We start from the raw sequence: 10,950 nt of genomic DNA on the forward strand, positions 1-10,950 counted from the left end.
GGACCCTGGGCATGCCACAAGGCCGGGGCCATAGAGTTCTCAGGCTCTTGGACATCCAGGAGCTGCTGGGAGTTGGGGAAGAGCTTAGAACAGAATTTGGGCCCGTGAACTGGATCTAGCCTGGGGCGAGGAAGAATAGGGGAGCTCTAGCTAGTCCCACGGGGAGGGTCCTTGACTTGGCAGGTGGCACCAGGCTTGGTGGTGGTTGTGGCTGGGAGTACAGAGAGGAGTTGGGCAGCCTCTCTGTGGCAAAGGCTTTCTATGGCTCCCCAATGGTGGATCCTATGAAAGGAGCCAGTCCATGGTTCCAAATAATTTATTGTCATGGCAGAAAGTGGAAGCATAAAACCGTACCCCACTTCTCAGGATAGGCCTGAGATTAAATACCTTTTGTAGGGAGGAATGTCTGGGAAAGGAAGCTTATTGGCTAAGCCCTCCAGACCTCTAGGTACCTCATTAGCATGGAGATCTCTGTCTTGAGCCTAAGTGACCACAGGTCACATCTCTTTTCCTATTGTCTTGGTCTGAGATGTTAGGGATGCCTCATTTACATGTGGAAGGGCTTTGGGGTGTTGCCCTTATGTGACTGATGGCCACAAATCTATGGGGGAGGGGCTAAGTAGCAGGGGCCTGGTGCCTGGGAGCAGGCAAAGCTTCTACCATCCCTTGAGGATCTCTGTGGCTTCAAAGCCTTTATCTCAGCTGAGGACCACACTACCTCTCATGGTCCACTGATCCACAATTAATTTACATTCATGGCCACTAAATTTATTTTCCCTATTTCTTCTGTCCTGGATGATTTTGATCAGATTGCAGATATATTTTTAAAATATACATATATTTTATAACGATGTTAGGTTTACAGAAAATTTTGGAAGATAGTACTAAAAGTTCCCATATGCTCAATGCCTATTTTTCTCTCTCATTGAGATCCTATATTAATTAGTACAGTACACCAGTTTTTCTTAAATGTGAGCATTGGCATGAATCACATGGAAGACAGGCTGCGTTGGTATAGCTATTGAGTCTCTTATTTGTCCCTAACTGAATGGTATAAGTGAAGGGGATAAGTTCAGTTTTGTTTATTTGTTTCGTTTTTGTGCTTACATGGTGCTGCCTGGGCATGGGGTCAGATTTAATGACTTATATAAAGATGATAATTGAATATCTGAAAACCTAGGTCCAGGATATAACTACTGCCACCACTGAACCACGTGGCCCCAGGAACCCAGAAAGTGGTGTTCAGACAGTCCAACCTGTCATTACAGTCTAGACCTAAGATTTCTAGGCAGGAGTGCTGAAGCTATGGAGAGGAGCTTGGGCCCAGCAGTCTAGAATTAGTGTGTGTGTGTGTGTGTGTGTGTGTGTGTTTGTGTGTGTGTGTGTGTGTGTGTTGGGTGCCTGGAGTTAGCACGTGTCTTAAGGATTATTATTTTACAGAATATATTTGTACCTCTATGGCACCACAAGAAACCATTCTGTATGGAAGTTTCATTGTCTGGGCGGCAGATAAGTTATCTACATATTGAAGAAGACAGTACTGGGAAGTAACTGTAAAGGTGAAAGGTCATTATACAAGACCTGGCCAAACAGATGGGGGCTTCTTTGGAATGCCTGGGGCAGGAGAATCCAAATTAATTGTTGACCAAACTGTAAGTCAGGGTCTCAGCACTCAAAGGCAAAGGAACTGAGAGTTACAAAGCGTGGATCAAAGTATCCTTTAGGTCTAGGACTGTCTGGTAATTTGTCTTCAGATGATAGGGGTTTTGTACAACAAGGCGATCCTCATTGGCTATAGGCATGGTACCAGTTGGTAAATGGCACTAGGTTCCTGGCTATTAATGTGGATAATGGGATCAGTAGTCCATGGATCACAAACTTATGAATGAGAGGTTATTATCAGTTCTGGGATTCAGACTTCAGGGAATATAAGTGCCCAGGAAAGGAACTGGGGTGGTCTTTGAGAGTAAAAAAATTCTTGTGGAGGGGCTAGAGTGTGATGATCCAGGAAGTGACATACTCCATGCCTGGGGGGGGGAGGGCTTACTGAACAATAGATGGATCTGTGTTCAGATGCGCCTGAGTATGGAGGGCGAGCAAGTGCCTGTGGAGTATTGAGCCTGCAGTTTTGTCATTAATGGTAGAGCTGAGTTTTAACAACATGCTACTCCCTGTGAGTGGGCTAGAATCATTAATTCTAGGAATGGATATGTAAAGATGTGTTGTTCTAGGGAGCATCCCAGAAGTAGTGTGAAGCACCTTGCTAAGGTTGCCTTTCATTTCTAGGGAGACAGATCAAGGGTAGGTGAGAAAGTGGTCCAAGAAAATTAGTCAAGGCAGAACGAGTGACCCCATATAAATTAAAAAGATATGTATATTCCAGGGGCTGGAGTGATGGCTCAGTAATTAAGAGCATTGGCTGTTGTTACAAAGAGCCCAATTTGAATTCCCTGTACCCACATGGCAGCAAACAATCAACTGTCCATAGCTCAAACTCCCTGGGGGCTGACAATTTCTATGGGTTTCCAAAGAAACTGCATACATGTGGTATGACCACCAACATGCAGGCAAAACACATACACATACAAAAATTACCAAAAAATCTTTAAAAAGCTCTTTACAAAAAGAAGTTAATTCTAATTCTTGCCACATCAGGGCCACCTGATACTTATCCACAAGGTCAACCTTTAGACTCTCTCAATTAAGCTGAAGGAGGTACTCTTCCTCCATGGGTTCCTTGAGGGTTGGGAGTGGTTTGGCCCTGTCTCAAGATCACTCTAACCGTTCAGGATGGCTTAACCCCTTAAAGTGCTCTCTATGCCACAGGTCCACCAGGTCCTATGCCACAGACTACTCTTACTGCTTTTACACCAATTTCCAGTCCCTTAATATGCAGGCGGCCATGCTCCACCCTACGGGGGGGGGGGCGCAAAATCAGGCCATGAAATTCCACCAATCCCAGGCCACAATGGAAAGCCATTGCCCTCCCCCAAACCCCTACATAAAGCCCCACTCCTGCTCAGTTCTTTGCTGCTTCTTGTGTGAGGTTTGTTGTACAGTGTGACTTTGTGGTATTTCTTGGCTCCCAACTACCAGGATGCCAGGAGCTGCAACACTTGTATTGGGGGAAACCTTTCCCCTCAGAGCTGTAACACTTAAACTCCTGCCTCCACCTCTCAAATACTTGGATACAGGCAAGTGTCACCATGCTCAATTTTGTGCTAGTTCTTTAGAAGACACCCCAAGGGATCGGGAACATTTCTTTTTTTCTCTCTCTTTTGAAAAAATTCTTTTTCAGTGGTTAAAAAAATGATTTCTGAGTACAGATCTTAATGTTTAATGCTGTTGGTGTTTTTTAGAAGTTTATTTCTTTATTTTGGTGTTAGGTAGCAGACCTAGGCCTTCTGTATATAAAGCAGGCAGTTTACAAATATCAGACCTCTGGGTGTTGTGTGACAGACTTTTCTTGATGAAGACCAACTCACTCACTCCTTCCTTTTCCCTCTCTCTCTCCCTGTCTCCTCCCTCTCCCTCTCCCTCTCTCTGTTTCTCTCTGTCTCTGTCTTCTGTTTCTCTCTGTCTCTGTCTGTCTCTGTCTCTGTCTGTCTCTGTCTCTGTCTGTCTCTGTCTGTCTCTGTCTCTCTGTTTCTGTCTCTCTGTCTCCTGTCTCTGTCTCTCTCTCTCTCTCTCTCTTTCTCTGTGTGTGTGTGTGTGTGTGTGTGTGTGTGTGTGTGTGTGTGTGTGTGTGTGTGTGTGTATGTGCTGTTACAGAAAGGGAGCCCACAAGAGACCAAAATAAGGATTTCATCAGTGACCAATTTGTGGAAGCAGTGGGTTTTTGATTGGGATGACTAACAGGAGACTTGGTGTGAGGCAACTTAACCAGAAGCAGAGAATGACTCAAAAGCAGCTGCATTGAAGCCCACTCTAACCCAGGTGAGAGGACTCCTGGAAACTGAAGCCCCTGGATTTGAACATTGGTCTTTCTGCAGTTGTACTGGTCAGAGCCTCCACCCACAGCAACTGTGACTTCCTTTCTCCTGTTCCTAGGGGCCCTCCAGAATCGTCCAAGCTTCTATTCTTTGCAGATATGTGATCATATGCTTACCTCCTGCTTACCTCTGAGGCCAGTGAGCCTTCCCTCCCTTCCAAGGGCAATTGTTTCAATTTGGAAGGAGTGTTGCCTTTGGGAGGAACATGCCATACACAGGGACCTGACGATTTCTCACTAGCTTATAAAGTCTTTATGATGTTTCAAACAATACCCATATTTTTCTCAACATTTGGAATCCAGGGCTTTTTCTTTCTGAACTTGTTTTGGCTAGACGAGCTGTTTGCTAAGTTACAGTCTTAGCTTCCTAAAATATGTTTTCTTTTTGAGGCAGGGTCTAACAATATAGCTCGGTAAGGACTTGAATTTGCAATACTGCCTTACCCTCCAGAGTGCTGGGGTTATAGATTTGTACACAAGCTTGGCTCTAATTCTAATTTTCTTTTCATACATGAGCCAATGCTCTTCATTTTTTTTCCTAAAAAATTCCACTTTTTGGCTGGAATTCATGGCACAAACTTGCAACTCCAGCACTTAGGACACTGGCACAGAAGGATTTCCCTAAGTTTGAGGTCAGCCTGGGCGAAAGAGTAGATGATGTCTCTAAACAACAAGCAAAAAAAATGTACTTTTTTCTTTTGATTAATAGCAATATGTTTATTGTAATATTGAGTTCCTGTAGCCATGGTTTTTTATTTGTAAATTACTTTGTTCCATCTCTTTGCATTCTATTTTTATTTAGTAAATGTAATTATGTATTAGTTGTTGTCTATTTTACATTTCTAGCCTTGAGGGCTCCTCCCAGCTCAGCCTCAATAGTGGGGAAGAATACAGATGGTTACTACCTCACTCAGTTTACTAAGGGTTTTTGGTCAATAGAAGGTATTGAATCCTTTCCAGTTATCTTGTATTTATTTAGACAATCTCATGACTTTTCTGTTTTATTCTAGCAATGTGGTGTTATTGGAGGATTTTCTCATACGCATGTATGCTTGCATTCCTGGAGTAGAATGGTTCGGAAAAGGAGGGTAGAATAGGGATTTGGGTGGTGGAGGGGTGTGTTTTACTGGTAACTTCTTTCACTGAAATTGTGCTTCTGTTTCTCGGTGCTTTGCTGCTGTCCCACCAATCTCTTTATGGATGTGTGCTGCTCTTTCTTTGGAATGCAGTCTTTACATTAGCCTTGCTTTTAAATAGCTATAGTCCTATGAGTGGTGTAGGTCAGGGTACAGCTTTAACATGGACAATGCCTTGGTTTAAGCCCCAGCTCCCCTCCCCATAAAGTTATATCTTATCAATCTCACCACCACACTGTTTTCTCCCTTTGTTGTTACCTCCTTCCTACCCTCCCTCTCAATCTCTTTCTATCCTTCTCTCTCTATAGTGTTGGGGATTAAATCTACAACTTCATGCATACCAGGTAGGTACTCTACCATTGAATAATAGTCCCAGTCCTTTAAATTTTTTGATTTCTTTTTGAGATGGTTTCCCTAATAGCCCAGGTTGCCTTCATTACTCCTTGTTTGTTATAAATGAAATCATTAATTACCATAGAAGTTTGCCAGATAGTTTATCAATATACATAATTTTTCCGTTTATACTATTAAAGTGTTAAATTATATACTTAGGTTTGATGATACTGAACTATCCTACTTTTTTGAAAATGCTCATTTGATCAAAAACCACGCATATTCTACACTGTTTGGTCATGCTGGACATTACCCTGGCGCCACTTGCATGTCAATACACTCCACCATTGAGCTGCCAGACCAGCTTTGTGGCTATATGATTTTTTTAAAAATATTTTTTAAAAATGTATTTTTAAAAAAATTGGTGGACCTTTTGTATTCACAGTTACTAGTAAATTGAGCCGATACTTTCCATGTCCTTGTATTATCATTGTATGGTTTTACAATCTTAATAAATTAACCGTGCATGTGTTGTATGAACTTTTCCTGGTAGATGTGAACAAAAATCTATCGGATTAAGCTCTGATGATAGCTAATATATATATAATAGCTATCCCACCCAAGACTCTCTAGCCAATTCAATGAGTTTATTGGCTTATGTTATGAACAAACACATGTGTGACCCCAAAACAGATGCATTTCCAAAACTTTCACGTCTGCATAGATGACTTTCCCATAGCTATACAGACGGAGTTGCTTCAGTGAACCCTCTGTCTTCTCTATATACTCTGGGGCAGGCAAAGACCAAGTACAGCTGAGGTAGAATTAAATACAACAGTGAGAGGGTACCCAGAAGGTAGTGGGTGGTGGGAATCTTTAATCCCAGCACTCAGGAGGCAGAGGCTGGGGTTCTGTGAGTCAGAGCCACCCTGGTCTGTTCAGAGTGAGCTAGAGCGGGAGAGCTGGTAAGCAATGTTCTCAGCAGCTTGCAGCTTTCGCAGCTCCAACAGGCCATCACCGGTGGTGGCTAGTGAGTTGGCGATCAGCTTAGCCACCTTGGAGTCCCCCTCAACAGAGATGATGGCCGCCTTCTTCTGCTGCTCAGCCTTTTCCACCACAAATCTGGCTTTCTCTGCTTCCTGCTGAGCCACCTGTTTGGCTTCCACCGCCTCTGTGAACTCCTTCCTGAAGGTCAGATGTGTCAGGGACACATCATCCAGGATGAGCCGGTATGTTGCTGCAGGCTCCATGAGGTCATGGCTCACCTGCCTGGAGACCAGCGCTCGCTGTGTAATCAACTCTCCAGCATCAAATCGAGCCACCACCAACTTGAGACTCTCTGTGGTGATAGATGGCAGCACCCGCTCATAGTAGTCCTGGCCAATGCTGGTGTAGATACAAGGAAGCTGGCTGGCCACCGGCCGGAAGAGAATGCATAGTGTGATCCTGACATTCTGCAAGTCTTTGCTACCAGTGATAACAGATACATTCCGTGGTCGAGAGTGGCAGTCAAAGATAAATTGGCTTCTGTACCCAAGGGATGAGAAAATGAGTCCCTTCCTCTACCACAATGTCCTGTAGGCCACAGAATTGGTCAAAGATGACAGCTCTGTGTCCAGCATCCACGTTATATAAAACAGAGTTCACCACGCTCCCTGCAACTGGCCGAACTTTCTGATGAACTCAAACACTTTGGCAGCCATGACTCCTTCTGTTGCCCACTCACACCTGCTTGCACTCTGACCTCCACATGAATTCCCCTCTTCAGATGTTTTTTTGAGACAGTCTTTATATATAGGTCTGGCTGCTCTGGTTCTATGTAAGCCTCTTTGGCTTTCAACTCCTAATATTTCTGCCTTAGCTTCCCAAGTGCTCAGATGACAGATGTATACCACCCTGCCTGGCTTGTGCTTTTCTTTGCTTTTCCTTTAGTAAGTGATGGATTTTATCCTGGCAGTCTCATCATGCTTCCTTGTCTACCCCAATTCCTTCTTCACCAGGTGCTCACCACACCCCTCTAGGGCATCCCCACTCTTCTCCGTTAGTCCTGTTTTCTTATCTCATGCTGTCCACTCCCCTCTCTAGTTCCCACCTCCCATTTATTCATCCTCTCATGATCTCCTTTCTAGTCCTGTAACCTACACACACACACACACACACACACACACACACACACACACACACACATTTTTAAAATTAGTTTCCTCATATAAAATAAAACGCACATTATCATGCTTCTGACTCAGTCTTACTTCAACTGGTTTCTGACAAGAACTCATTTAGCCCTATCTGGTCTCAAACTTGCTATGTAGTTGAGGGTGGTATTGGACTCCTAATCTTCCCGCCTCTTCATTATAAATGCAGACAATATAGAAGTGGGCCACCTTGTCCTGTTTTGGGGGGAGTGGGGGGTGGGTGGGCATCTCATCTTATAACTCTCATGTCACAATTTATCACTGAGGAAATTCAGGAAAGAAACTCAAGGCAGGAACCTGGAGGCAGCAACTGAAACAGAGGGCATGAAGGAGTGCTCTTTACTGGCTTGCTCCCTATGGCTTGTTCAGTCTTCCCTCCTCTTCCTCTTCTGCCTCTTCTTCCTCTTCTTCCTCTTCTGCCTCTTCTTCCTCTTCTTCCTCCTCTTCCTCTTCTTCTTCTCTTCCTCCTCCTCCTCCTCTTCTTCTCGATTCTTTGTAGGTTTCAATCATGTATCCCAGTCCCTCTTCTCCCTGTCCCCTCATATCTGCCCTGTGCTCTTGCAATCTCCTCCCAATAAAGATACACACACACCACCACCAACAACAACACCACCAACGATAACACAAAGTATAGAAAAATATTTCATGTATGTCACAGTGTGGCCCACAGTATATCCCTCTGTCCACATATTTTCACTTGCAAATGCTCATTGCAAAGAGTCATACGTCTGGTTTGAGATCTCTGGCTTCTGTGACACCATCAATATTGGATCCTCACCAGGGCTCCTCTTGGTTATCCTGTGTCATGGGGATTCGGCAGTTTTGGATCAGCAGGGTCTGATGGCCCTTTCACATGTCCCAACTGTTCCCAGGTGATACAGAGTTAGGGATAAAGCAACTCAGAGCCCTGGATCTGGGCCTGGAAGGCAGCTGAGCTTGTCAGCTTGCTGGCTCACCTTCATCTACACCACCAGAGCAGGCTCTTCAGCACTGCTTTGACTGGGCCACCCAGAGCCACCATCTGCAGGAGGCAAGGACAGCTCCCCTACTCTCATGCCCTCCCGCTGGCTCCCCTGCATCCACACCTCTAGAACAGTTCCACTGTGCTGTCTAGTGAGCACAGGTTCCCACTCTCCCAAAGCGCTGCAGCCTGTGAGGACTGGGCCAGTTCTCAGCCCATACTCTGTCCCACCTTTGGGACTGGCTCAGCAGTGGCTTTTTGCCTGTGTTGCCCAGGCGGGGGCAGGACCCACTCTCCTGAGTGCTACAGTGGCCTTTATGCAGGCTATCTCTCTGATCTCATGCTCTGGGACCCAGTTTTCTGGCACTTTACAGCAGGTGACAATGGGTGGGAGGGCACCACCCCTGCAGTCGGGTCACTTCATAGCAGATGTGTGGTGAGGTCAGTTCTCCTGTGCTCTCACCTTTGGGCCCACTCAACTGTACCCCCACCACCAGGGTCAGCTCTGCTGTGTTGTCCAGGTGAAGTGCAGGGCCTGCTCTCTTAAGAGTCCTGCAGCTGGTGAGGCCTGGGGCTAGTTCTCCAGAGCACAAGACCCAATAGGCAGGCCTCTCCACTGCCTGGAATCACCTCTCACCGCTCATGCCCCTCCAGGAAGGCTCACTCCTCCCCGCCCCCTTCCTTACCCAGGTGCAACTCCACAGTGCCCAGGGCCCACTCGAGTGCTGCAGCCTGCAGCTGGTGAGAGGTGGGGGAGGTGGGGCCAGCTCTCCTGAGCCACTGCATCCAGTGAGGAGCAGGGCCAGTTCTACACGGTCCCTGGACATCCCTATGGGCCTTGGCAACTACCCAGACCAGGGGCATCCCCATGTTCTCTGGTAGTAATATGAGTCACAAACATCCACACACAGCCCAGCCTCTGACTAGCCACAGACTCAGACATGGCCCTCAGTTGCAGCTCAGGTTGGGACTTCGCCCAGGAGGGAGGGCTGGCCACTTAGAACAGACTACTCCTGTCTACCCCGCAGTCTCCAGCTCAAGCTGCTCCACTTCCCTTTCTCCACCGCCTGCCCACAACAGACTTGTACATTGTGGCATTGTGGTGGCTCCTGCTGCAGGCTGGTCACGCAATATTGGGCCCCTGGGTGATGGGTCCCCCCTGGGCTGTGGGACCGAGACCACATCTATGGGTGTCTTTCTCAGCCCCTACTGTGTGGCATGGAGGAACACAGGTCTCTGTCTTCTTCCTCCCTTGCTGTGCTGCCTGCATTGGATTTCATTTGATTTGACTTTTTATGTGCCCTAGGCATAAAACAGCTTTGGCCACCGAGTCAGGCATCAAGTTAGGATGAACGTATAAATGCCATCTGCTCTGCCCCTGACTGATATAAGAATCAACACTGCCAACAAGTGTCTCTTGGCCCATGGCTGGGGACAGGGGTGTGTGTCAGTTTTTTTAAGAGATAAATTGCTCTAAAATTTATTGTGGTGATAGTTGATTAATTATGTGGATTAAATTTTGTGAATATATATTAAACAGGGCTCTTCATTAAATAGTCTAGTGCTTCTTCGTAGACTTCGTGGTCAGTCAACTCTCCCTGCATCGTTGGGCTCAGTGGGATTTTTGTATGTACATATGTGTCTGTGTAGGTGTTCTTGTGGGCAATTGTGTGTGGAGGCCTGAGCTTGACATCAGAATGTCTAATTAAATTGCTTCTCTTGCCTTATATTTTAAGAATGTATTTATTTATGTCTTTTATGTACATGGGTGCTGTGTCTTTAGGAACTCCAAAAATAGGGTTTGGATCCCATTACAGATGGTTGTGAGTCACCATGTGGTTGCTGGGAATTGAACTCAGGACATCTTGAAAAGCAGCCAGTGCTCTTACCAGCTGAACCATCTCTCCAGCCCCCTCACCTTTTATTTATGTATGTATGTATTTTTGAGACAAAGTCTTTCACTGAACCTAGCTACCCTGGCTGGGTAGTGAGTGGAATCTGTCTGTTTCCACTACCTCACTCCAGTGCTGGGATTCCAAGGGCCTGCCAGCATACTCAACCTTTACGTGGGCACTAGGGATTGGAACTCAGGCTCTCCATTTTATGTAACAAGTACTTCACCAACTGAGCTGTCTCCCCAGCCTCCATGTTGTGCAGAGCTTTTGATAGGCTATTTTTGTATACACACACACACACACACACACACACACACACACACACACACACACGGTTGGGAAAGGGGGGAATAGAGGCAGAGGGAGAGAGGGAGAAAAGGAGAGAGGAGAGGGGATTTTTCACATTTGTGATACCAGCACTCAGGAGGACCAGGCAGGA

At 45.9% G+C, this 10,950-nt stretch overlaps 1 non-coding gene and 1 pseudogene across 1 annotated transcript; both read right to left on the minus strand.

Moving 5' to 3' along the window:
* Positions 1-6,398: 6,398 nt before the first annotated feature.
* On the minus strand, positions 6,399-7,163 carry LOC116889067 (annotated as a pseudogene).
* Positions 7,164-9,909: 2,746 nt separating this feature from the next.
* On the minus strand, positions 9,910-10,053 carry LOC116889494. Its single transcript, XR_004386443.1, has one exon. It is a non-coding gene; the product is annotated as a small nucleolar RNA SNORA48 (small nucleolar RNA).
* Between the last annotated feature and the right edge of the window lie 897 nt (positions 10,054-10,950).

This window comes from Rattus rattus, chromosome X, assembly GCF_011064425.1.
Source record: "Rattus rattus isolate New Zealand chromosome X, Rrattus_CSIRO_v1, whole genome shotgun sequence".
Taxonomy (NCBI): Eukaryota; Metazoa; Chordata; class Mammalia; order Rodentia; family Muridae; genus Rattus; species Rattus rattus.